Below are 27,221 nucleotides of genomic sequence, written 5' to 3'. Positions count from 1 at the left end.
ATAGATGAAGAAACATGTTAGGCCATCTTGAATGTAAATGGGAGCTTCTAAAAGAAGGTTAAGGAACACAGCTTGGGAAATGCATACTTTTTTTTCCGTTGGTTTTCTTTGACAAAATCTGGCGACCTGTGCCAACAAGACCTGCCAGGCAGTGTCAGATCGAGGACCATGGAAACTTTAATGATTAAAGGTATTGGTTAAGAAACTCGGAAAGCCCGCCATTGCCTACGTTCTCTTTTTGATGAGGTCACCATGCTGTCCTTGTAACTCCTTGCCCCAGTAATTGACTGCAATTAATAGGGTCAGAAATGGGCCCCTGATTCCAAGTCAATCATAGGTACTGGGACAGTGGCCCATGAAGTGGTCTGGCCCAAAATGCTGTCCTGCCCTGCATGGTTTCTAACCACTCCAGTCCTCTCTTGTGGAGAATGTGGCCTTCAGATCTACCCAGGGATTCCAAAGACGATAGACAGCACGGAGCTGAGAACCACACCAAAGGAAGCAGAGAAAGATCAGTGGATCTCTGGGACACCCAGTCTTGGACTCAGTGGATGTGCTGGGGTGGGAGCAATGGATATCAGCTGCTGAAAGAGTGAGAAGATGACCTGGTATCCCCATGCAATGAACACAGGCTGTACACCCACTAGAGCTACTGAACGCCCCCAAATATTCCAGTTCTTTCTGATCCCTAGCTGTGTGCAGAAGGACTTCTCATTTCCCTGGGTATTACTAAAACAGCACCTATTAACTGAGGCAAGCTCAGTCTTGGCTCCTTGTAACCTAAAAGTGCCTCCCTGATTCACCAACATGATAACTCTAACCACGATGGCAATCCCTGTTCATGGTGCATTCACTGGTGTGCCATGTGGCTTCGTGATGGGATGATCAATCCCATTATGTTGTGTTCACTCGGAACTGCAGGCCCCCTTTCCAGCTCTCTCAGGGGTTGCTCTAATCAGAGCTAGATGATGCATCCCTAAAATGGGAGTCAGCATTCATACCATAGGATCGGTGGCCTGTGGATATCCACAATTTCATCGCTGAGGTGTTTGTAGCCATGGTGATGAGCTAGAGGCACTTATCTAAATATCCATACTTAGCTGTATGCATGTGTCACATTGTAGCATCTATATGTCATGGCCACTTAGGTAAATAGCATTTGCAGCCCAGGGTAAATCCTCAGGTATCTATCTCCGAGGATGTCTGCGGTGATGGGCACACTGACAACTAGGGGCTTCCTTTTGCTTTCAGTCATAACTGTTCACATAGAAGGGATCTGTCTGAGAAATGTCACATGGCTTAACATGAGACCTGCCTGCAAAAGGAGTTGACCGCACGTGTCTGCTCTTGGGGGTGGTACTCCATGGCGGCACCTACTCTCCTGGAGGAGATTGACAGCTGCACATCCATTCTCCTCCAGTTCCTGACCTGGCTCCCATGGCCTTCAATTACCATTGTGTCAGTTACAGTGTTTTTTGATTTACCTGGAGGCATGATTTCCTGAATAGGGGAATGGGGGAAGGAACGCAGGATGGCCCAGGAAGAGCAAAGATATCAAATGCATATCTACGCAAAACATTTCGTCAGAGAAACATGGCGGAGGCTTCCTCCATGTTGGTTAAATGTAATCCACCGGACTGGGTCAATTTTAGACCAATGTCAATGGATTCACAATTGGCATTTTTCGGTAACAGTTTTGACCTGTTTCTTCCAAAAGTAAAATAAGAAATCCTGAAGGAATGAAATGAGGTTTGTGCTCCTCCGAGGAAGAAACTAGGGTGATAGTTATTCATTTCCTCCTCTTTAAAAAATACTGTTTTGCTCTAGAAATAGTTTTGTATTCCAAAAACAACAACAAAAGGTGGAAGAGGTGCATAAATGGAGAAATACGCTTACTGTTTGAGTCAATGACAGTATTAATAAAAGTCTGATTAATAAGTAAACAGAAATGGAAAAATTGCTACAGTTTTTTTTATAACCCATACTACAGCCATTTCTCTCTTTTTCTCCCTCCCTCTCTCTCTTTTAAATGCTCCCCACCACCCTATCCCACTCCCCAGCGTTGGAAAGAATGTATTTTTAAAAATCTTAATGTTTTCTTTTTTTAAATAGCTATAGAATAAACAGTGGCTGGAGGATGATACACCAAAGAAGGAAAGAAACAAGTGAATTCAAATCAAAGAATTCACATCAGCTTTTTTGAAAGCGGAAAACCAAAAATGTCAATTGCAAGCCTCAACCCCCTTCTTCTTCCCCAAACTGTTTTTCTTTTTGGTTTATTTCTGCATCAGAGTCTACCTAGGTTTCAAAACCAATTTTCCATTTTCCTAGAACCAGCCAAATATGGAGTGTGTGCAAAAAACATGGTAGCTTAAAAGAAGAAGAAGTAGATAATTATCAAAGGGAAGGGGGAGGAAGGAAAGAGAAGGGAAATAAAGAGAGATGACACAAGGGAACTGGACCAGATAAAGACAAAGCAATGCACTTAACCCACCTGGAGAGCACATCGGACCAGCAAGGCGCTCTCAGCCAATCGCCTGGGTCTGCGGCGCGGAGGAGAGTCCGCATGGGTTCATTTGGCTGAGGAGTGTGTTTCATAAACCTTACGGTGCAGCTATGAAAGCTATCAGGATCTTCCCACGTTTCCTGTCATTCCGTGGAGACTGGCTGCTGGAGTGCTGGGTTGGGGGGGGCGGTGGGGAGTGGAGGTGGTAGGGGAAGAGGATGCTTGGGTTGTTGAGGGGAGACTGGCTCTAGTGGGAAGCGGAATCACACAGGAATTTATTTTAAGTGCATAAACAAAATGAAATGAGTGAAAAAAAAAAAAACCAGTGTATTCCTTTTGGGTCATGTGAGAGAGCCACTGGCAAAGATGAGGGAGAAAAGAGAAAGGAAGAGAGAAAAAGAGAGAGAGAGGCAAAAAGCTTTCTATGATTTGGGGCACTGGTGAAGCACACTGAGGCAGCTGGAAGATTAAATTAAGTATTATATCTGCTGACCCTATTGCCATGGTTACCGGACAGCGGAAAATATTAATCAACCCAAGCCTTTTCAGATGAATGTGCTTGAAAAAATACAATAAATATAAATATATATGTATATCCTCCCCGCTCTGCTGTCTAAATGCAGAACGTCAGCCAGTGCACCACCTGATAGTGGAGATAAACAAATAATAATAATAAAATGCTCACCTCCCTGAGAAAGCTTACGTCACTTACAAGAAGCAGGGCATGAATAGTAGGGCTGACCACTTGCTCACTTTCTCTTTAGCTGATCTCTTTCCCCCTACCCCATTCAATGATGAACCATCCTGCCTGGTTTGATTGCAAAGTAAAGGGGCAATTCGTCTCCTTATTCCTAAGAAACCTGTCCGTTAACTACTTAGACAGTCACTCTTAGGCGATGACTAAAGCTGAAACACATTGGAGAAAACAAAAAAAAAAGGGCAAAAAATACATATTGATAAAATCAGAAGCCCAGCAAAGTCAGGGTAAGAATGAAACAATTCAGGTCTAAAGGAGCCGACACTTAATGACTCTGCAGGCTTAAAACTTGCCTTCTTGTGCCAGCTCTCAGTCTCAGGATCCCAGATTTTGCCTCTCACTTTACTCCCAGCAGCTGACACTGTAAGACTGCCCTGCCTGCCTTGAAATGTGCTGTCACTGTTCCCAGGAAAAACTTGAGGCATTGCAGAGCACAGCCAAGGAGCAGAGACACATGAATATGAATAGGCTCATGAGAGCAGAATCTTTCCCGCTCCATGCATGAGGATTGGTACTTTGCCCTTGGACATTCTCTTTACATCCATTCAGTATTTCTTGAGTTCCTACTGTGTGCAAGGCACCCTTTTAAACAGTGGGTTTGGGGTACTGAGAGACTCAGGGGCTCACACGACAGCGGGAGGTGGGGGTTGGAGGGAGAGGGACCATGAAACTCACCTCGCTCAAACTTCACCGTTTTGCAAACAGTAGAAACCTAGAGTGGATCAAGGATTTGCTTAAGGTCCGCAGCTGTTTCACTGCAGACTAGATCTTGCAGTCTCCTAAGTCATGGGCCTGGTCAGATCTGAGATGCCTAGATCTTTAACAGCAAGTTTATCTATCTTTCCAGGAAATGCTACTAGTTTCAAAACTCCCACAGTGCCACCTGGCCCAGACCCAGTAGGTAGGAATGCCTAAGAAATCTAACGGATGAGCTCTTCCCCATTTTTCTGCCTCACCTCCCTCTACTTCCCATTCCTTCCCTAACTCTGTCCCCACTAAGATAAAGAGCATATGGTGGGAAATATAGTCTTGGCTTCCAAATCTCCTTCCCCTATTGAATAATCACAGAGTCCCACGGAGTCCCACGGAAAAAGTTGAGCAGAGACCTAACACAAGGTTCATGTGTATTAGCCAGAATGATCCTACTCTGTAAGACCAGAGCAGGTCTCCGTGTCAAGCCTGGCTCTGACACCCCCTGGCCAAGAACCACAGGGGTTCAGATGGCTTTTCTCTTAGTTAAGCCTTCACCACATGTAGCCCTGACCGCGACCAATCAGCCTTCTCCTTCCGCTTACGTGCAATTTTACACAGTAGGTGACATTAACTCGGTAGCTGAGTCCCCATGTGCAACCACGGCAACCACAGGGTCCCAGCAGATGACAGGAGACAGCAGGTTGTATGATCCTGTAAATTATTTCCCCATAGTAACGGCAAGATTACACACTTTAATATGCATACTGCTTGAGAGAGCCCTCTTCCTGGCTGAACCAAGGCGATAATGCGTATTTTGTGTCTAGAAATCCATTCTAAACGGTGCGGCGTGTAATAGACGGTATTACCTCAAGGGCTCCAACCTGACCCTTCTCATCTGGTCTCTTCCACCGACGCATAAGTGGAATGCGTCTTCCTTCGCACAGCCTCCTTTGTCTCCGGGTTCTCCTGTTTTCTACTGACACTCTTGGGATGTATTCAACACCCAGTCCAGTTTTAGCAAGGCTTTTTGTCCTAATGTCTGCCTATATAGCTTTTCTGATTCCTTTAGATAGGCACACCCTGATTCAGGTGTTTTATTTTGTGGGGAGAAGAATGAAACTGTAGTAGCTTTTCTGATTCCTTTAGATAGGCACACCCTGATTCAGGTGTTTTATTTTGTGAGGAGAAGAATGAAACTGTACCAGTAAAGAGGAAGAGGGAATAAAGTAGAAAAATGAGGTAATATAGAACATCAGAATAGACTGTGCTTACTGTATATGCATAGGATAGATCCTGAGTTTAATGGGCTGAAGGCCAGATTCCTTTAAGTTCAATACAAAATACCTCGCACCCCACAGTGACTCCTAGAAGAACCATTTAAACCAGGTACTTTGTGTCCCCCCCTTGGATGGACACAGTGGAAAGTGTACTGGAGTCTGTACCAGAAAATGCATGAAATTCAGCTCTGCCACTTTTTTTTTTTTTTTTTTTTGAGACAGGGTCTCACTCTGTTTCCCAGGCTGGAGTACAGTGGTGCGATCATGGCTCACTGCAGCTTCACATTGCTGGGCTCAGGTGATCCTTCCACCTCAGCCTCCCAAGTAGCTGGGACTACAGTTACATGCCACCATGCCTGGCTGATTTTTCTGTTAACGTTTTTGTAGAGATAGGTTTTCATTTTGTTGCCCAGGCTGGTGTTGAACTTGTAGCTTCAAGCAGTCCTTCCACCTTGGCCTCCCAAAGCGCTGGGATTACAGGCAAGAGCCACTGTGCCTGGCCTCTGCCACTTTTTACCTGGGAGATTACAGACAAACTTTTAACCTGTCTAATCCTTGGACATCCCATCAATAAAATGGAATAATCATAATGAGTTTGCACAATTTTTGTGAGATTAGATTTGATTAGTACCTAGACATAAAAGATGCTTAACAAATGTTAGGACCAAGGCAGGGGGGCAAGGACAACATGTGTGATCCTCTTGAAAATGCTTAAGATTGATACATGGTATTGATATAAGATGATTTCCCTCAAATGCTCATTGATCCTATTAGCAAACCAAATCCATTGCAATCCACGTGGCACTCCAGGAATATCAAATCGAGGCTCACAGAGAGGTTAGTGAATGTGTTCTGCCACTAGGATGCTGAATTATTTTTCCTAGGCCTCAATGCCATCTGTGAAAGGGGCGAGACGATAGGCCATGTGCAAGCATTAAGGTTTGGGGTAATTAACATGCTTCTGGGGAAAATGTTTAACTATGAAATAAAGTTAGATCCAATATTGACTGCCTTTTTTGTTGCTGTTCCTCTTTACTCATCTTAAAAGAAGGAGGAGGAGCAGCAGCAGCAGCAGCAGCAGCAGCAGCAGCAACAGCAGCAACAGCAGCAGTAAGCATGTTCCAGAAAAAAGATCTGGGTATACCACCATGGAATACTCCATGCCAGTGAAAGGATATTATGCTTCAAGCACAGACATGCAGCTCTTCAGCACTGTCATTACACACATGTGAGTTAGGAGGAGCAGAGCATGAAAACAAATCTTTTATGTGATCACATGGAACCAGTTAGGGAAAATAGTGGGAGGCGAACTTTGGACAACTCTGAATCATACTCAATTGATTCTCCATCATCCAACAAGCCATCATCAAAAACAGGCAAAACACAGCCCAGAGAGAATAGTACACACTGGAAATTTGAGCAGATTCAGTGGTACATATTATTGTCCAGACATGAATGAATACTGTGACTTAGTGAGACATAGGCCTTAAAAGGCAAAAATAGAAGCAGTGTGTCCTTCTCCTTCTTTGTCAAAGGAGGCTGTGTCTTTGACACTTCAACCAACATAAGAACTGTGCTGAGTGTCTGTGATGTCTTTTGAATCAATCTCAGGAAAAAGATATCCCTGTACTAAATCTACAAAGCCTCAAATATTAATACTTAAGGCAACTTTTAGACTCTTTGATGGCTAGAGAAATTCAATGGCAATGGACCAAACCCATCCCAAATGCAGTGCCATAGAGAAATGCGTGTGCACAAAGTTGATAGTAATTAATGAGAAATTTCCAAGGTCTTCCCTCCTCTGGCATAGCTCCTTTGTCTTTGGCCTTGATTCTCACAGAAGCAAGTTGATCAAAATGGTGACTACTGGAATGGAATGCTTCCATATTTTGGCTTTGTCAATTATGTTCCTTCTTTTTAAAATGCCCTTTCTCCTCTGCCACCTATAGCCACTAAAACCTAGATCCCTCTGTTTTGAAAATGGCACCACCTCACTACCATGTACCCGGTTCTCATCTCTTCTTCACTTTGTTTCCCTACCAACTTCCCTTCTCCCCCTCCACCCCCGAAACAGTCCATCAGCCAGGCCCTTCAAGGTCTCCCGGCCTTTTCGTATAAAAGTCACACTGCACAGTTCTGCATAATGTGGGCTCTGACTACATCTCCCACTTCCCTTCTTACCACTCCCATCTTCGTCCAGACAGTTTAGCTTTCTTTCCCTCTCTTTTATTTTATTTTATTTTTTTTTTGAGACAGTTTCACTCTGTCACTGAGGCTGGAGTGCAGTGGCGCAATCTTGGCTCACTGCAACCTCCGCCCTCCGGGTTCAAGCGATTCTCCTGCCTCAGCCTCCCAAGTAGCTGGGATTATAGGCACCCACCACCATGCCCGGCTGATTTTTGTATTTTTATTAGAGATGAGGTTTCACCATATTGGCCAGGCTGGTCTTGAGCTCCTGACTTCAGGTGATCCACCTGTCTCAGCCTCCCAAAGTGCTGGGAGTACAGGTATGAGCCATCACGCCCGGCCTTTCCCTGTCTCAAACATGCTCCGCATAGCCCTTTAGGACATTTGCACGAGTGGTTCCCTCTCCGTCAAATGCTGTTTTCCTATGAGCTTGGTATGGTTGGCTCCTTCTCGTCATTCTCATCTTGGCTATGTCACCTTTTCTGAGAAGACATCTCTGATCAGCAGATCTAAAGGCATCATCTAGCCACTTGCAATCATACCACTCTCTTCTAATTCTGCCCATAGCATTTATCATGATCTGACACTTGCCTGTTTATTTATTTTCTTGTTGTCTTTTGCCTCACCAGAATCTTACATTTCTCCAGCAGAGCAGAAACCTTGTCTACCGTGTTTGCCACTGTGTCCCTGGCACCTAGATAAAAGTGCTTAATACATTTGTGTTGAATGAGTGCCCCAACCCTAATGCCAGCATACTTTATTACTTGCTATTCATTGTCTATGTCATTTCATATGGACCATAACTATAACATCAATCATATCACATATCCTAATTTTTTATCCGAGGCTTCAACTAAACCATGAAATCTGAAGGATAGAGACTGCGTTTTGTTCACTTTGAACTATTTACTACAAAGTTAGGAAAATTACATAGGGTCACCATGTACTGATATGTAGGTGATACACTGGACAACTCCAAAGGGAGAAATCTATATCATTGTGATGTGAATAGCAGCATGTGGTATCATGCAGTATCCAACCTGAGCAACCATATAGCAGCTCAGATTTCTCTTTAACAAGGAGGTAAATCAGGAAGACTTTTTCTTTCACCTCTTCTTCTAGGAAGAAACTCAGTGTTCCATGTCCTTGCTCTGGCCAGCTTCTCCCTAAGTCCACACCTTAGGGTAACAAAGGTCCTTAGAGGAAGACCTCAGTGGACTCTTGTATAGGGCAACTCACACGTGCTATGGCACATCTCCTCTACCCTACAGTCTATTCTAGCAATTAATGTGATGGCTAATTATGCACAGGCTTTGACCAGATTTTTTCAGGTACAACCAGACAGGGCTTTGCCTTTGGATGTGCCTCATACCTCTGGCTTTGTGCCTTGTGCTTCTTTGATGTTGTCAGATGAGGTACCTGTAGGAACCTGTTCCGCATTCAGGCATGGTCACCTAGAACTTGGCTGGCTGAGAATGGAAGTTAATGAAAAATTGCTTCTACCTTTTATTATCTGGGTAAAGAGCTCTGAGACTGATTTGGAAAAGTTCCTCGCAAGTTCCAGGTAGGATTCAGTACCAATCACTCATAGCAGTGGCCAACTCAACAATCCACCCTGGAACTGACCTTCCTCTGTTCTACGTCTCTTTCCCACCATGACCTCCCTCCTATCATCTGAGATCACGTCCCATATCAGCCCCCTGCTCTGTTTCTAGGGAAATCTAGGCCAAGACACTTGGTGCCAGGCATGCTGAAAACCCTGACATGCAGTAGGATCCAAGTCCTAAGATCCTCACCTGTCTTGGAAAGTGATAAAGCGTGAGCAGAAGGTGGACTATGAAATTCTGTGGTTTCTGTGAAATGTGCACAGCCTTAGGAAATGGTCATTACAAATATTATGGAGTTGAATGACTTCTGTTAACTGTTTTTGAAAACCTTCAAAAAATGATAAACTCAGATTGGATAACTATCAATCCAAGGTAGCTATGAAAACCAGGGGCTCTCTAGGGCAGCATTTGAGGATGCCTTCATTTCCAACATGGCAGATAGAGCAAAAACCCAGGCCAAGGATTTCATTTTGAGGGTAGAAGGGTGGCAAAGGAGATGAAATGCACAGTCTTAGCAGGGCTCCTATGCCCAAGTCAGGATTCTGAAAGAAAATGAATGAGACTTTGAAAACTGAAATTCAATAATTTGGGTAGATGATCCTAAGAATCTTGAATTTCTGGACTTCCCTGAACCTTTAAAGCTGGCAAAAGCAACCTCCACTCACCTAGACTCACCTGCAAATACCCAACGTGAGCCACGTTCCCGTAAGATCATGCTTGTGGTCCCCAAGGCTCATCCCACAACCTTTCACTGCCTGCAACCCGATACCAGGGTTAGATCTCAGGAGGACTCAAGTGGAGAAATAAGTGTCTGTCCTGGGAAGAAATAGCTTAAATGCTGCAGGAACAGCTGGACACGGGAAATGTGGAAGGTGAGAATTCCATAAGAATGGATTGGCGTGGCGTGGTGGCTCACGCCTGTAATCCCAGCACTTTGGGAGACCAAGGCAGGCGGATCACAAGGTCAGGAGGTTGAGACCATCCTGGCCCATATGGTGAAACCCTGTCTCCACTAAAATACAAAAAAAAAAAAAAAAAAAAAAAAATTAGCTGGGCATGGTGGTGCGCACCTGTAGTCCCAGCCACTCACGAGGCTGAGGCAGGGGAATCACTTCAACCTGGGAGGTGGAGGTTGCAGTGAGCCAAGATCGCACCACTGTACTCCAGCCTGGTGACAGAGCGAGACTCCGTCTCAAAAAAAAAAAAAAAAAAAAAAAAAAAAAAGAATGGATCTATACAGAAGTCTTCTGTGGAAAAAAAAAAAAGAAAAAAGGTAATTAAAAAAGATGTTTTACAGAATGGATCTAAAGGATATTGGAACAGAACAGTTGGAAAAGGAGGCAGATGGGCAAAGAATTTAATGGAAAAATAAGGTTCCATTATGACTCAGGGTTTGATGGTCTGGCAAAGATACCTGGAGCCAGTCTTAGTACCTGCCTGGGCTAGATCTTAAAAGCTTGGCCATGGCGATGGTCTGTAGTAAACAGGCAAGAAAAGAAGAACTGCTTTTGCTTTGCATTTAGGAAAGGGTCAGAGGGTCAGGAGGTGGGAATGTTAGAATAAATTTATTATTTCAGAACATAAAACCCACTACCTGACTATGTTGCCTGGGAGGGCCCAGAGGACACTCCCTTCACTAAGTGAATAAGGACCACACTAGTGAAGCAGGCAGGTACTAACATCTTTGTGAAACCCATCGGTGGCTGACCTCTGTAGATCAGGGTGGACAAATGGAAATGCCATCATAGAACAGGGTTCCCTAGTTTCAACGAGGATGACAGAATTCTAGAATAGCACAGGACAGATAGTGGTACATAACCACTCAAGGCAGAGTGGTTATCATTACTGTAATGGCTGGCAAGGCTCAGCTTGCACCAGAGATCTCGGCACATAAATGAAAAGCATGTTCTGATGGGTGAGACAGACGGACAGCTCTTTGAAAAGCAGTCCCTGGTGTGAAACCGAACACTGACCATGGGGCTCTAGGTGACGATGTGACTGGAGTTACCACTCAGTAGCTGGATATTATTAGAGCCATTGAGTCATAGGGTTGAGTAGGAAAACCAATATATCATCATATAATGGATATGGTAGGAATATTCAGGATCAGGCCTGAGAAGGTCCAGAACAAGAGGCCAGATCCTCATGTTGACTGAATCTGTTGCACTGACACCTCTCTCAATCCACACTAATTGTCCCAAGGTAGGAGCATTTTTCTATGACCAACTGATGGAGAAAATAACTCGGGGCTGGTTTACAGATACTTTGGCAATATGTTGATGTGAACTATACATGATCTGATAGTTCATGGGCAGCCCACAGGATAATGGTGATGGGTAATTCTTTCACAATGCAGAGCTCTGAATTATGCACTTGGTCCTCAATTTGGAGTGAGGATAAAATGGTCTGAGATAAAGATTTACAAAGACTCCTGAGCAGTGGCAAACGCCTCATCAGTCAGGAGCCTGGAAGGAGGAAGATTGCAAGATTGAAAAGGAGGAGGTCTGAAAAAGAGACTTATGGATGGACTTATGGGAATAAGCACAAAGCCTATGGGGGTCTTTGTCTCATGCCCACCACAGAGAAGACACTGAACAAGCAGAAGGACGCAGCTCATGGACTGTCAGCTTTCCTTGCTTCTTGGCTATGCCAGATGATTAGTTTCAGAGAGGCAGAGAGGGTTGGTAACACAGAAGAAGGTTGCACAAAGAAAGTGATATTGGAGGCCATGCGCAGTGGCTGTAATCCCAGCACTTTGGGAGGCCAAGGCAGTCAGAGCCCAAGGTGAGGAGATCAAGACCTTCCTGGCTAACACTGTGAAACCCTGTCTCTACTAAAAATACAAAAAATTAGCTGAACATGGTGGCACGCACCTGTAGTCCCAGCTACATGGGAGGCTGAGGCAGAAGAATCCCTTGAGCCCAGGAGGCAGAGGTTGCAGTGAGCCAAGATTGCGTCACTGCACCCCAGCCTGGCTGACAGAGCAAGACTCCGTCTCAAAAAAAAAAAAAAAAAAAAAGTGATATTGGAGCTACAAGAGCCACAATGAAGGATGAGTCTGTATTTGTTAAGTGAATACTATTATTAATGCTGCTGCTGCTGCTACTATTAATAATAGTGGCTTTCATTTATTTGTGGTTATGTGATATGCCAACACTATGCTAAGCATTTTATACATATTTTCAAATTTATTCTTCACAATAACTATGAATTAGGTCCCATTATTATTATTATTACTTTATGTATAAGGAAGCTGAATATTCTGAACTACTATTTTTACTATTCTCATTCTATAATTCCAATACTGATATTAGTTACTATTGGTTAAAAAGAAACTGCGCACCTATCATCTCATGTAATCATCATAACTCTTTGAGATACGTACTATTATTCATTTTACAAGTGACGAGCTGAAGCTCAAAGAAGCTGAACCTCTGCCTTAGTGACCAACGTCTCCTTGATCTGAGACTACCTCTTGCTAAAGCACTCTATGTCTGTCCTATTCCCTTCCTAGAAGTCCAAGGAGGAAGGCTGGTGAGGGGTGGGTGGGCCGCTGAGCTTGGTAAGGTTGTTATGAGTGAATGAGCTGACATGAACTTTCAATGTGCCTGACCTATTTACCAGGATCCCTGTCCCAGCCTTCCTCCTCCCATCTTTTCCTCTCTCTCTCCCACATATGCGGTGATAAACAACTGAGCTGGCCTTAGCCATTTTTACAATCTTGATATTTCCATTTCTTTTTTCTCATGAAACAAAAGGACTGAAGTTTTGAGAAATAAAGAAATAAAAAGAATTCTAGCATATTCATTACAAGGTATGAATTCTCCTTGCCAGAATGTTTAGAGTCTTGAACAGGCCAGGAAATGTGCTTCCTAAAGACCCCTGTCCACACTTTTATCTGCATAACTTTCATTGACCTAAATTGTATTTGTGTGCGCAGAAGGGCAGCCCAATGGAAACTTAACAAGTCTTCTCGTCTTTCTGTTAAACTTCCTCAGTTGCCAATTACCAATTCTGTGCACTGGGGGATGTGCAAGACACACCACCTTCAATAGGAGCAGGATGTACTGGTTAAGGATGGCCAAGTCAAATATGTAAAGGGATCCCTTAGTCACAAAGATGGTGCCAATGTGGTAGGGCTTAAAGTAGGATGGAGAATCAGATGGAAGGGAGAAGACCAGAGAGGAGAAGAGAGAGGAGAAAGAGAGAGAGAGAGATAAGAGAGAGGAAAAAGAAGAAACAGAGAGGAGACAGAGAGAGAGACAGAGAGAAAGAGGGAGAGAGAGAGAGGAAGAGAGGGAGAGAAAGAGTTGAAGGAAAACAAATTCAAGAACCTACAGATATAGTTTATTTAGAAGTACGTAATACTGAAGAGGCTGGAAAATAATTCCTTGAAATGATTTATGGCTAGAGGGAATCTGGGATCATTTAAAATCTGTCATAGAGGAATCTGGGACTCTATTTAGGAGACATTTCTTGGAGCCGTATCTATATCTCACCATTTTGATCATCTGACCAGCTGTTTAAACGAAATGATTATGTGGCTGGACTGATGGGCTAACTCAGTCAAACAAGCCCATCTGGAAGATGATGTAGAGTCAGTCAAAATATTACATTCTCTGTGAAAATGCAAACACATTGTTTCCATTGGTCATTGCCATTCATGGAATATAACATGGAACTAAGTAATCCCTATGAAATACATTTACATTCAAAGACAGAGGGCAGGGGAAACCATGTCAGCACCTCTGTCACTAACTCTTCACCATCATCATTGAACACTGACCCATGGGTTCTTTTAAGAATACCATTCCATGAGCTATACAAATGCATTTTGAAAAGCTACACAAGTCACACGAAATGCTAACACTAAGTATAATCACTGTGAGAAAAGAGAACCACACTAAGTCGTCTCTTAGAGCTGGGGCTGCACAGCAGGACTTAGAGCAGCATGTGCTTTGTAACCAAGGCTTACATCCCACTGTGGCTGATGTCCATAGAACTGTAGAGTTAGAAAAGAAAACACGAGTGTGTGTGTGCATGCATACACGTGTATGTTAACCGCACATAAGAGATACACAAACTCACATACACACAAAAATATATTCAAGTACCCAAAGTTTATCAACTTTACATTGTATGCAAATTTGATTGTTTAAATGTTCTATATTGTGACACATGACGTGTGGCTGCAATAGGGTGGTGATTAGAAGCTTCCAGTATCGCCTCATTGGATTTAAGGCTTAGACATACCTCCAGCTCAGCCCCTTCTCTGGAATAATATGTAGGGAACTAGGTATTTTCACGTGAAAATTGAACCTCAGAACCAATATACCCCAAACCAAAATCATCCCTTTCTCCTCAAATCAATTTCTTCTTCCTTCGTTCTCCATTGATTTTCATCACATGAACTCAGGAGGGCAGGAGCTCTGTCTTACTTGCTCCTGACTGTATTCCCAAGGCCCAGAGCAGTGTCTGACCACACAGTAGGTGTGCAGAGAATATGTGCTGAATGGTTTGGGTGGATGGACATTGAAGTCACTGTTCTCCCCACCATGGGGCTCATCTTGAATACTTTTCTGTCTAGTTATACATAAATCTCTGTCATTTCTTTCTTTAAGAGGTGTCTTTGCATCTGTTCACCTCACTGTGTTGATACATGAGATCAAGTACAGAAAAATGCATGATCAACACGTTGCACATTTAGGGTAATTATTCCTTTCAACTTCTGCCTGCTAGCACCCTCGTTGAAGTCTTCATCCTCCCATAACAAATCCGTCAGGCTGAGTGGGTCTGTTTTCCTTCAGTCTCGCTTTACCGCATTCCCATATTCCCATTAAAGTGATAACCTCTAAAGCGCCATAGTGACTGTATTGTTCTACTGTCCATCACCTTCAACCAGAAGCTTCCTGTGGACTACTAAATTCCAAAGCAATCCAGGCCATCCCTGTTTGGGGATCTCTGCATTTTTCTACCTCTATGGCTTACTCATTTCCTTTGCACTAGAAATATTTATCATCTCATGCTCTCCCAACAGACTTGGCCATTTCTACCTTCATATTTTTCTCCATATCCATCTACAAAATTCATGGATGAATAAATGTACAGATGAATGTCCCTTCTCATTGATCTTTGCAAATCCCATCTACCTTTCAAATGCCATCTCTAACACTACAGCTTTCTTCCCTCACTGCCCCAGTTTGAATTAGTTGTTTCAGTCACCAGGCAAGAAATCTGAGAGCATCAAGTTTATTTGGGAAGACCAGTGAGGAGCAGCAAAGAGTGAAACCACAATGAGCAACTGTAGGAAAAATATTAGAAATGTAGCAAACATAGTATCTTTCAACTATCCCACCTATGAGGTGAGGGAGCTGGAGTATTTATACACAAACTCCTGAAAGTTATTGGTAGAGGGAAAAAGGAGAGAATATAAATTCCCAATCACTTTAATCTGGTATAACACCAGAAGCAGCCCTCAGGTACAGAGATGTAGATCCTCAGTTGTTCAGGTCTAAAGCAGTGTTTTCTAACACAAATATCATGTGAGTCCCAAATGCAACCTGCATATATAATTTTAAGTTTTCTAGTAGCCACATTAAAAAACATAAAAAAGATAAGTGAAATTAACTTCAATCATGTATTTTATTATTAATTATTGTTATACATTTTATTCAGCCCAGTATATTACCGAGGTTACTATTATTTCAACATGTAATCAACATAAACAAATTATTGAGATGCTAACTTTTTTTGGTACTAAGTTTTTGAAATCTGCAATATGTTTTATACTCTACATATCTCAGTTAGGACTAGCCACATTTCAGGTGCTCGTTAGCCACAGAGACTATGGTCTACCATATTGGACAGGTCTCAGGGATACAGGCAGGTCACTTAAACATGGATCATTGCTAGTCACTGAGATCATCGCCTTCTTTCGTTGGACTACTTAAAGTGCCGATCTAAGACTCAGCATACAGTGTTTAAAAATGTTATTTACTTTTTCATGTAGTTAGGTCTTATTTCCCTGAATAAGGACATATGCAACTAGGATTTACTTCTGTTATTTTCCCATTAGTTCCTTTTTTATTGCCTGGTTCAATTAGCCTTTGCCAAATGGCAGATTCTGGGAAGTCACCTTATCCACAGGTCCCTAACCTTTCGTGAGGAGAAATCACCATTAATTTCCCATTCAGGGGACTGAGAGGAGACGTGTCAGTCCAAACCTCAGCAGAGAGGGACAGTTAGCTCCTGGTCTGACGGGGAAGACCTGCCCCGAGCAAGACATATTTAACCACTATGCAGACACAGGAATTTTAAAGACCTCCAAAGAGGGAGACACAGCAAACTCCTCTAATAACAATTTTGAGTAAATGCTTTCAGGTTTTGCTGAAAGAAAAAAAAGAGAAATCCATCTATCTAACCTAAATTATCCTTCAGCTGTTTTTTTCCCCCTGTTCTGCCCTATTGCCTGCATTCATTTCTGAGTCCAACAAAGTCTTTGAAAAGCACTGGATGGGCACTTGGTGACCAGTTTGCCATTAAAAGGTTAACATGTCTTCCCAGCTAAACAGAACAGTGGCTATTATGCCATGGAATGAAAAGCACCAAGAGAGATTCGTGGGACATAAGAGGCAAAGCAGGGAAGGCAAGGAGATTTTGCAAAGTCCAGGAATGTCTCAAAGGCAGTAAGTGGTGTTCACTGTCTGCTAATGGAAAATGTGAATTTCCCAAGTCATTTAAGTAAGCAGATAGATATAAACATTTCCAAGCTCATCACCTTCTCAGGAATAAAGGGGAGATCTGCTGAATTCCAGATGGTTGAAAATGACCCCTCCTTCTTGATCTGAAGCCCAGGAATTTTCTCCAGTATTTCTAATTGATGGTTATTTATGACAAACAGTTAAACCACCAGTAAATCAGAAGACAGAAATTTTCCATTGAAAAAAAAGATATTTTCTACATTATTGGTTATAAACCCATTTCTTCTTCAGTTATCTGGGATTAAACATTCAACATTTAATCAGTCTCTTTTTAGGATTATTCTATAAATTTTTAAAATATTTTTCTACATATCTCTAAAATACCTATTTATTTATCAATTATTATCTGCCTTTTTTTTAAAAAAAAATCCTTCCTTATTAACTTCTTCCTATTCTTCCCTACCTTGGGCCCATGATTCATTCTCATTCATAAGTTGTCCTACTTTCAGAACGATGTACCTTTGAGCTTTGTACCTTGGTTGATTGGAATTTCTTTCCGTCCCATTTTCTACCTCCCAAAGGAGACCACCGTTCTCTGTCCCTGGTTCTTCCTGGTCACATGCCACCTGTCTTGTCTTTTTATTCTCGCTTCATCACAGTCTCTATTCCCAGGGACCTCAAAGGTTGAAGGTTCCGGAAGGCAGACTCAATACTCCTGTTAGGAGTACTCCCACTAGAGGGGTTGAAGTGTTGCCACTCCACCGACTTCTACTTCCTTTACCAGGGGTTACTTGCCTCCAAGACACCATTTGATTAGCAAACCGTACTCAGATATGGAAGTGGTATTGCTCACAAACTACTAGGAATTAAGGTCATTTCATTTTTCAAAACAAAAGTTTCTAGGAAATGAAGTATGTTTACTAGCAGTGTAATTGGAGTGAAGAAAACTTATGCCTGTTTCTTTAGAAATTAAAATTATGGTATTTTAGGTACAAGGCAGATCACATATTTAAAGATAAAAGAATGTATGGAAACTGCTGCCATTTGGGGTTGGTTTAAATAGACTCATTGTAAACTTGATTTAATTTCACACCAGGCACTTTTTCACAAACTCAAGTCTGAAATAGAAAAATGAGGTCTTCTTTTAGACAATGAACCCATTTTCAAAGTGTTGCTTCAAATCTCACTCTTAAAAAGATTTAATGGAATATACTTGGGTGTTTCTACAATTGTGATGTTTTATGACTATGTCTAATCCCTGAAATCTCATTTTCTGAAACTTTCCATAAATTGTACCAAATTCTGTAAATTAAAATTGGAATTATATAATCCTTTGTCTTCATCTAAGATGAAAACTAAAATTACAAAGGCATAGCCTAGCAAACTTGTGTTAAGTTTTTCTAAATTCATGTATTAAGTAAAAATTAACTGTGAGCTTTTACCAGATGAGGATTTTTTAGAAAAATTATGTAATTATAAGATAATTGTCTTGGTAAATTTCAGCTCATAAATGTTGGGCTTCTTTCAATGGGCTTAGAGCAACAACTGATGCACCTTCAAATTCTCCATCTGGCTCTCTCACCACCAAGCCCTGTCTGCTCTGGAAGAAGTCTACTGTCTCACGCATTCGTTCTACAAACATCTGGTGTCTAGCAAGCATACATAGTAGACATACATGAAATAAATGTTAATTGAATGAATAAACCGAGTCACCTATGGTGTTAAATGCAAATTTAGAAAAAATCAATTTAATTTAACAAATACTTATTTAGCACCTACTATTTACACTGGAAAAATAAAAGATGGTTATGAAGACATAGATTCTGCCTTTGAAGAGTTTATAAAATAATACAGAGAAAAAAAGGACAGAGATCATTCTATACCAAAGTGATACTGATAATATGTTGGAACAGCTAATAGTTCTGAAGAGAGGGAAAATATAAACTCTGAATCAAGTTAGAGGGACCAGGAAAACTATCACTAAACACAGTGTACAAAATAATCCTTGGACCCTTCAGAATTCCAGATTCCTGGATTTAATACTTCAGAACATCATTATGCAAAGAACAAAATCAAAACAAATGAATGAAAAAATCTCAAATAGCCACCTGATTTTTAAGGCAGTTAAGGAATCCCAGCCTTCAATTATCAAGCTTAAACTATGTCTTGTTGTGGCTGGTTGGTTAGTTGGTTGGTTACCCCTATGTAGCAGATTTAGAGCTCAGATGTTCAAAAGGTTCTGCCACTTTCTTGTGGAGTAATCTCATCCACAACATGCAGACAATCATATCTACCTTAAAGGATTGTTGTAAAGAGTTTAGAATGGAGTTTGGCACATAATAAGCTTGATGAATGTGAGCTGCCATTGATAATAGCAATAATAATAATGATAGTAATGATCATTTGTTCCACTTAGTCACTGTGCCACTAACTCTGAACCTACCACAATAGTACTGGTAACCTCTTACTTGTATAAACAGATAAACCCTACAGACAGGATGGCAGGGTAGGAGGTAGGGTGGTGATGTCTCTGTCTCACACTGACTCCCATACTTGTTCTGTCCCCAAGCCCCACATCACTCTCCTGTTCCCCGGTGGCTCTCATAGAGGACGTTGTGAGAAAATGTAGTGAAAGTAGAAAGAGGTGGAAATCTGGGAAAACTCCAGGAATTTTAAGAAGAATTTTTAAATAATTTAAAATAAAAAAATTTAAATCTAAAATAATTTTTTATATAATAGCATTTTAAATTTTATTAAAATGAATTTTAGTAAATAATAAACTTGGAACTCTGATCAAAATGGCAGATACTCACAATCACCACATTTTTTTCACTTTTGCTTATTATAATACCTAAAATTCCACCAATGAAAGTAGCGATTTCCAGCCCTGGGTCCTTAGAATTTTGACTCTGCTGAGGTAGTATTTATTTTCCCATAATAAGAAAGATTTCACAAGCCTTGATGAAAATGTCAACTTCCGTTCCCTTTTGCCAAAAAAATAGCAAGTTTGCATGGCAGCCTTGGTTATCTAATGATGCACAGAAGCTCTGATTGTCAGTTATATATGCCTTTACTTAATGAATATAGGAAAGAGAATTCATTATTATTCCATCAATGAAGTTTGACATCACAGCATGGATGTCCATTGATTTTGAGCATAACAAATACCAGATTTTAAAAAATTAATTGTGAAAAATTGGGAACTGATAAATCAGAAATTCATTTGAATTTAAAAGCATCTTTAAAATATTACAACCATGGTTGGAAAAAGCAAAGACATAAAACAGACATAATGAACTTCCTTTGAAGCATTATTGTGAAGATGAAATACGTTCTGGTCTTCTTGTTCAGGAAACGCTTGTTCAATTGGATTCTGATTTCCACAAAGGTTTCTCTTTGTCTAACTTGAAATCGGGTCTGCTAAGGAATGGGGGGAGTTCCTAGGCATTTTGTGCATCCCATATGCCATATCCATAGCCCAGGATCTGGTACAGAACTGGGATTCGGGAAAATGGTTAATGATCTGGGGCAGTGAGGGAAGAGGTTACTTGGGAGAGGGGAACTTAGTTGACAAAGCAGCCCAGACCAGGTCCAATCCCAGAGCAGGAAACAGGGCAGGAAATTTAGGGCAAGAGGGCCTGGGGATCCTGAGGAGAGGGTGCCCTAAAGACCACCTCCCTTACTGTCAAGCTGTGCCCTGTGTCTACTCTGTGCCAAGGTTTATTAGTCTGTTCTCACACTGCTAATAAAGACATACCCAAGACTGGGTAATTTATAAAGGAAAGAGATTCAACTGACTCCCAGTTCCACCTGGCTGGGGAGGCCTCAGGAAACTTACAATCATGGTGGAAGGGGAAGCAAACACATCCTTCTACATGTGGTGGCAGCAAAGAGAAGAATGAGTGAAGTGGGGCATGGGGAAGCTCCTTATAAAACTATCAGATCTCCTGAGAATTCACTCACTATCAGGAGATCAGCATGCAGGTAACTGCCCCTATGATTCAATTACCTCCCACTGGGTCCCTCCCACAACACGGTGGCGATTATGGGAACTACAATTCAAGATAAGATTTCGGTAGGGACACAGGCAAACCATATCACAAGGAAAGGGAGTTTCACTGTTCTTTTATTTCTCCTCCTCTCTCCCATAATATGGGAACATAACACACGACTTCTTCTGAAATGATTTGGGATTTATTATAATTTGGCAAATTTTTTATTCAGGCTAAACCAGCAAATAAACACATGAAAGCCCTTTAGCAAAGAACTTCTGGAACACAGCATCTACTTGGTACAATGAGATCTCTTCCCACTCCAATTTCGGCCCTGACATAGTTACTACATGGTTTCTGAACTCATGACCAGATGTGACCTCCCTGGATTTTATATGCTTTGCTGACAGCATGTGATGTGCCACCCTAGAGGCAGGGTTGGTGCTGTGTTCCCGCGCAGGGTGGCCCTGTCCCATATGCTGAGTTCACTGACATATATGGGGGTATGCTTTACACCCAGTGGCATTTTCTCACATGCCCAGATGGCAAAATCATCCTTGCAAATGGCCCCTCACCCTGGATGCTTGGCATGTTTCACTGCAATTTACACAGTGCTGGGGGTAGGGGGCAGGGAATGGAAGCTGGGTTTTTTTTTTTTTTTCATATGTGTATTCTGAAGGAAAGAAAGGCAAATAAAGAATGTAAAGGAGATGGATAAAGTATTTTCTCTTTCACTTCTTCCTGAATTTCCCCTCCTTGATTTTGTTTTGTCTCTTGCATCTACCTCATTCCTGTTCTGATGAAACTCTATCCTTTATTAAACAAACTTACAATATTTAGATGTGGCAATTCAGACATCCACCATTGAAAATATAGAAGCAGAGGTAGTTAAAAAAATTTCCAGCCAACTCACTGTGCAAAAGGGGATGGTCAACTGATTTTGAAAACTCCAGTAGAAAAGCAAATGAAAGTTTCAAAATCTCTGTCATTTCAGTTTGTAAACTCTTCCAGTAAATAGTAGCCTTATCATTAGAAGTATATATTAGAAAAATAGCATCCTGGCAGCTCTGCTGTGCCAGGAACCATGGTAAGGGGTTGGCGTGAATGTTCGCATGAGGGAAGGACAGAAGGCTGGGTGATTTAAATAGAGTAATTTCTCATCTGTCATCTGATTCCTTCCACCAGCCAGTCCAAGCCATCTCTCTGGGCACCTACCATGTGCAAGGCATACAGGCAACACTGGCCACTTTTTATACATAAACACATTCTTTTCCTATTACTTGGCTTTCTCCCTCAGAAAGTGACAGGCAGTCCACTAGAATTACAGAAATGCCATGCTAGGAAGAACCATAGAGATTAGCAAGTCCAGTCCCTTCATTGAACAGGTGATTCTTGCAAAGTTGGAGTTTAAGGGAGGCGTGGTAAAACATCAACTGAAGTCTTGTGGCCTTTCCATGAGAATATATGCATGGGATGAAAACAGAAATGCAGAAGGGCAAAAACCATCTTTGCGGCCCTTCTGTCCCTACCACTTCCCAAAGAGCTGTGAAAACAGCTTGATTCTCATGTCCTGATTACGGAATGAATGAACTAATTCCAGCACTCAACGCATCTCATTTTTCTTTAGTGTCCTACTCTATGGAAGCCTCTAGACTTGCTGTGGTAAAGAATTCAAAGATTAAACTGATGCAGCCCTGGCCTTCCGTGAGCTCCCTGCTTAAAGAGCAAAGCTCTAGATGCGACTCTTATTAGGGTTAGTGTGCAAGTGGTCAGCTGGTACTCTGCTCTTCTGCCTTCAGAGTCATCTGTGTGGTCAGAGGTCTTCGTTTTCCATGTTTGTACACAGTCTTTCCCCAGGTGGGCTGAGGGCAGAATGAATATTTGCTCTATTTTCACAGAGGGCCAGTATGCTTGAGGAATTAAACAAAAGCTCTTCTCATTGTCCATTTCCTTCAGCTAAACACTCTACACAACACGGTCATGTAAGAAGGACTGTCTCCAGGTTCGAGGGTGAGCTGTGACTGTAGAAACCCCCATGCCATATAGACACAAGGAAAAAAAATTTTCCCTACCTATGGAAGGCATTGCTCAATAAGGAGAAAGAGACCTGGGGCAAACAGGGACCCAGCGACATGAGGGTATTACAAGTCAAGCTTCCGTTTTACGTACACTTAATTCTCTCCCGACCTGGGGAGATTCCTGTTGGTGATTTTTCTTCTTTCAGATTTTAGCACATACATTTAGTGATCACTAAGTCATGTCTACATACAAGACAAAACCCAGGACAAGCCAAAGTCATGCCACTGTATTTATAAAGCTTTGTACACAAAATCCAGTAACATGTAGCTTGAAAGTAGATATGGAAAGGGACACAATTTGTTTGCTGGAGTTTAGCTAATGAGAAGACCCTCCCTCTTAATTCTTGTGCAAACCCAACCCTATCTAATAAAATGATGAAAAAGAGGATCTCATGGAAAAGAGCTCTTAAAATTCACTTACTTAGTTTCAAGAAGAATAAACAGAAGAGAAGGGGTGCACAAACTCCACGTGGACATACAGCGCTTGATTTCAGGTACAGATAACATTTATCTTGGTACAAGGGTACAATTTTAGCTGCACACCAGCGTACCCCAAGATACCACTAAGTCTAAATATACCACCATAAAAGGTAAAAGGATGGAAGTCCCTATCGTTACCTGTTCCCCACAGGACCAGCAGCCAATATCTCCCTGACATCCTAGAGAGACCCAGGAAGGGTTCAGGCTTAATCACTTGTACACAATACACCCCTTGCAACCTTTTAATATTTCTAGTAATTTTTCTCTTATGAGTTTTGAGCTAACATAATTCTCAAGACACTTCCCTTTTAAGCCTTACATCAGCAGAGGCGAAAGCAGTGTGTTCGGAGACAAAAGCAGGTGAGAGCCAGACACACGGTTTACCCCAAGCTTCTGGCTCTTGGTGGCCTTAATGACAAAGCTTTTAACTTTGTACAATCCCTGCCTCTCAAACAAAGACATGATTAAAAGAAGGTGGTTGGGGAGGGGGAAGGAAATAACATAAAGATGAGGACGTGCAGGAAGCCAGCTTGGTCCCTGTCCGGCACACAATCCATTCCTGGCCATGAAAATGATTGCCGCACAATGGCCAGCGTGGCCAGCCCAGGGCAGCTGTGAGATATAAATTGTCAGCAATGACCATAAGCACTCAGAGAAACAATTTAATTCCTCACTTCCGCCATCATGGGCTGATATATTCTTTCAAGGTCATTACCCAAGGCTAGAAGGGTCGCTTGATTAACGAGTGACAGGCCCAATGAGGGCCAGTGTGCTCTAGCAAGGCCTTATATTAATTAGACAGAAGCTCCAGAAAATAAATGTTACAGAGAAAGGAGGGGCCAGGTCTTGAGCATAAGCTGTGACCTCGCCACCCCCACCCTGTTCACCCCACAAAAGATAACACCCTGACCTTGATCCTTAACGTTATACTTTAGCTTAGTTTTAAAACCTATAAAATACAAAACATAAACCATGCTTCGTTTCATATCCAAAATGACCCAGGCCCTGGCCTCCAGTTTTGACACTGGCTTTGTCTCACCCTTTCTCACTTAGTTATTCTAATTTATTGGTTAATTCTGAGCGGGGATGAGGAGAACTGCTGGCTGTGAACTTCACATCTCAGAAGCAGCTTAAACCATGTTGATCCGAGCCAAGGGAAGCAGGAGAATGATGACACTTCCAGTGTTTTAAGCCCAGTGGCTAATAATCTAGCAATTGCTCTTTAATAAAATGTCATTATCTTGCTTAAGGAGTTAAGGAGATTTGGCAATAGCAGTGGACTTGCAGGGCAAATGACCATTCGAAGCAAAAGGGGCTTAAATATACCCTCTGCTTCTTATCTAGTATTTGGTATCTCTTTGATTACATTTATTATACAATCCTCATTTTAAGAGACACAAAAGAATAAACTCCTAGAGAATTTAGTGAATTCGAAGCATTCCTTTCCAATATAAGAGACAATTAGTTTGAGAATGGGGTTTCACTTCCACCAGCCATCAAGAAGGGCTTTTTCCTTTCTCCACTCACACATTCACCATTTTGATCACTGATCCCATTGGAAAAGCAATCTTGCCATCTCAGGCAGCTCCAGCCTGGCTGCACATTGTTGATGCAGAGCAAGGCTATACTATATAGTTTTTTTGATTTCCCAGAAATCCATCAACGTCTATTAAAAAGAGTTCAGGTGGTGAAGGTAGGAGGCTTAGGTGACACTCAGGATGTGAAGGGTTGTTGGCAGAACTTCCCAGCAAGAGGCCCCATTTACTTTGCATTCTGTTAAAAAGGAGAAAAGAGGTTGTACTTTTGAGACAGGTTGTGTCTATGAACTCCTATTTGGCACCACCTTCTGACTAAATATTGTACATACAGACAGGCAAGAGGCAGGTCACAGATGGTCCCTCTGAGAACCTTGGGGACCCACTGTAGTTGACAATGTCTGAGAACTTCTCCAGTGAGTCCGGTCTTCTGGTACTTCAGTGCTTATGTCACTCCCTCCCCTTGAGTATAGGAGGGACCTAGGGGCTCACTTCAGTTGAATAGAATATGGCAAACATTATGGGTTGTCACTTCTGAGGCTAAGCTACAAAAAGACTGTGGCTTCTGTCTTCCTTGCTCTCTTTCACTCTGTCAGGGCCCTCACTCTGGAGGAAGCAAGCTGCCATGTGTTAGCTGCCCCTATGGAAAGGCCCACAAGGCCAGGAATGCATAGCTCCAGCCAACAGTCAGTGGGGACCCAAGACCTGCCACCAGTCATGTGTGTGAACTTGGAAATGGGTCCTCCCTACCCAAGCCTTGAAATGACGGCCGCAGCCAACCTCTTGATAGCAGCCTAAAGAGAGACTTGAGTCAGAGGCACCCAGCTAACCTACATAAATCCAAACTCCTGACCCAGGGAAACTGACATAATAGATGCTTGTTGTTGTTGCTGCTAAATCTTGGAGTAATTTGTTATGTATCAATAGACAACTAATATACCCACTAATTCCACTGATCCTATGATGTACTGTGTGATGCAGAACAATTCAACTGCTCTACATTTTAGTATCCTTTTCTCTAAAATGGGAGCGGCCTCCTGGAGAGCTTTGACATGTGGGAAACATCTTCAGGGATTTGGTTCTGTTCGTGGGAAGGGAAATTCGATGCATTATCACTGTATTATGGGTATTTAATGTACACTACCTTATCAGATTTATGAGTTTTGTGGAAGATGTAGCATCATTATCAGGCATGATTATTACACTATATTTTACATTTCTGAGTTATCTGTCCTTGATGGATATCAATAGCAGTACTAGCCAACAAATTTGCAAAGATAACTTACACACATATTCATCCATCCATTTCTCCAACCATCCATCCTTCTATCTATGCTTTCAACAACTATTTATTGAGGATGCAAAAACACCGTAAGAGGTAGAAAAATGTATTCAATATGGTTTATGTCTTCAAGGAGTTCACTATCCCAGCAGGGAAATTAATGCATGGACACTAATTACTGAAATCTAAAGTAGCATGGGATAAGCAATCATGAGAGTAGAAAAGTGCAGGAGGGAGTCAGAAGCGGGAGAATTCAGCTGTCTGGGGAAGGCTTGAAGAAAGCCTGGAAATATACATTAATGCTAAGGAATGTGCTATGAACTCTTGTTCCTGAAGTAGTGATGACGTGTTGGCCATAGCCCCTTGTTCATTCTTGTTTTGACCAACACCAAACATCTGAAGCACAGTATCAGGATGGAGTTATGGTCTGTAGCCAGAGAACAAAGGTAACTGGCACCATGGGAATCACACACAGGACTGCAGCTTCATGACACCAGCTACATTATAATGATACATTACAGAACATCAACCTCCTGGACGCAGGACAGGCATCTGGCTGTCCAACCTTCTGAATTGAGAACAGCCTGTAATGAATCCCCAGTTCCATAACATGTTTAACAATTAATAAGCTAGGGGTTTCCTTGAGGACAACAAAGAATAAAATATGAGTTTGCCAAGAAAGAGGTCACACGGCATAAATACATTCTAGGAAAACAATACTCGTGATGAGGCTAGAGGTGGGCAGTTTTTCCTCTACTTTGAAAATAGAGTGAAATATATTGAGGGTCTAAATTATCTGGACATTGGTCAGTCCTGTATTTCATTCCGCCAGTTAGACCCTTGTATGTGTGTGATAATTTTGCCCACTGGACAGAGTGGCTGCTGAGGGAAAAGCTGCCCTGGTCAAAGGATTTGCTATTAATTTCAGATATGCTCTTAAAATGCCTCTATAAGAAAGGAGAAGAAATCAAAGGGTTTGATGCCAAGGAACAGGATTAATAAAAAATATTGTGTCCGTTCTAGAGAAGCCAATTCAGCAGGTTTCACTCATGTGATGTGTTCAAACAGCCTCCCACAGAGAGAAACTTAGCATGGCACCCACCCAGGCAGGGAGGTTGCTGGCAGGT

Source organism: Pongo pygmaeus, chromosome 18 (genome assembly GCF_028885625.2).
Source record: "Pongo pygmaeus isolate AG05252 chromosome 18, NHGRI_mPonPyg2-v2.0_pri, whole genome shotgun sequence".
Taxonomy (NCBI): Eukaryota; Metazoa; Chordata; class Mammalia; order Primates; family Hominidae; genus Pongo; species Pongo pygmaeus.
The sequence above is the reverse complement of the archived record's forward strand: the minus strand, read 5'-3'. Positions refer to the sequence as shown.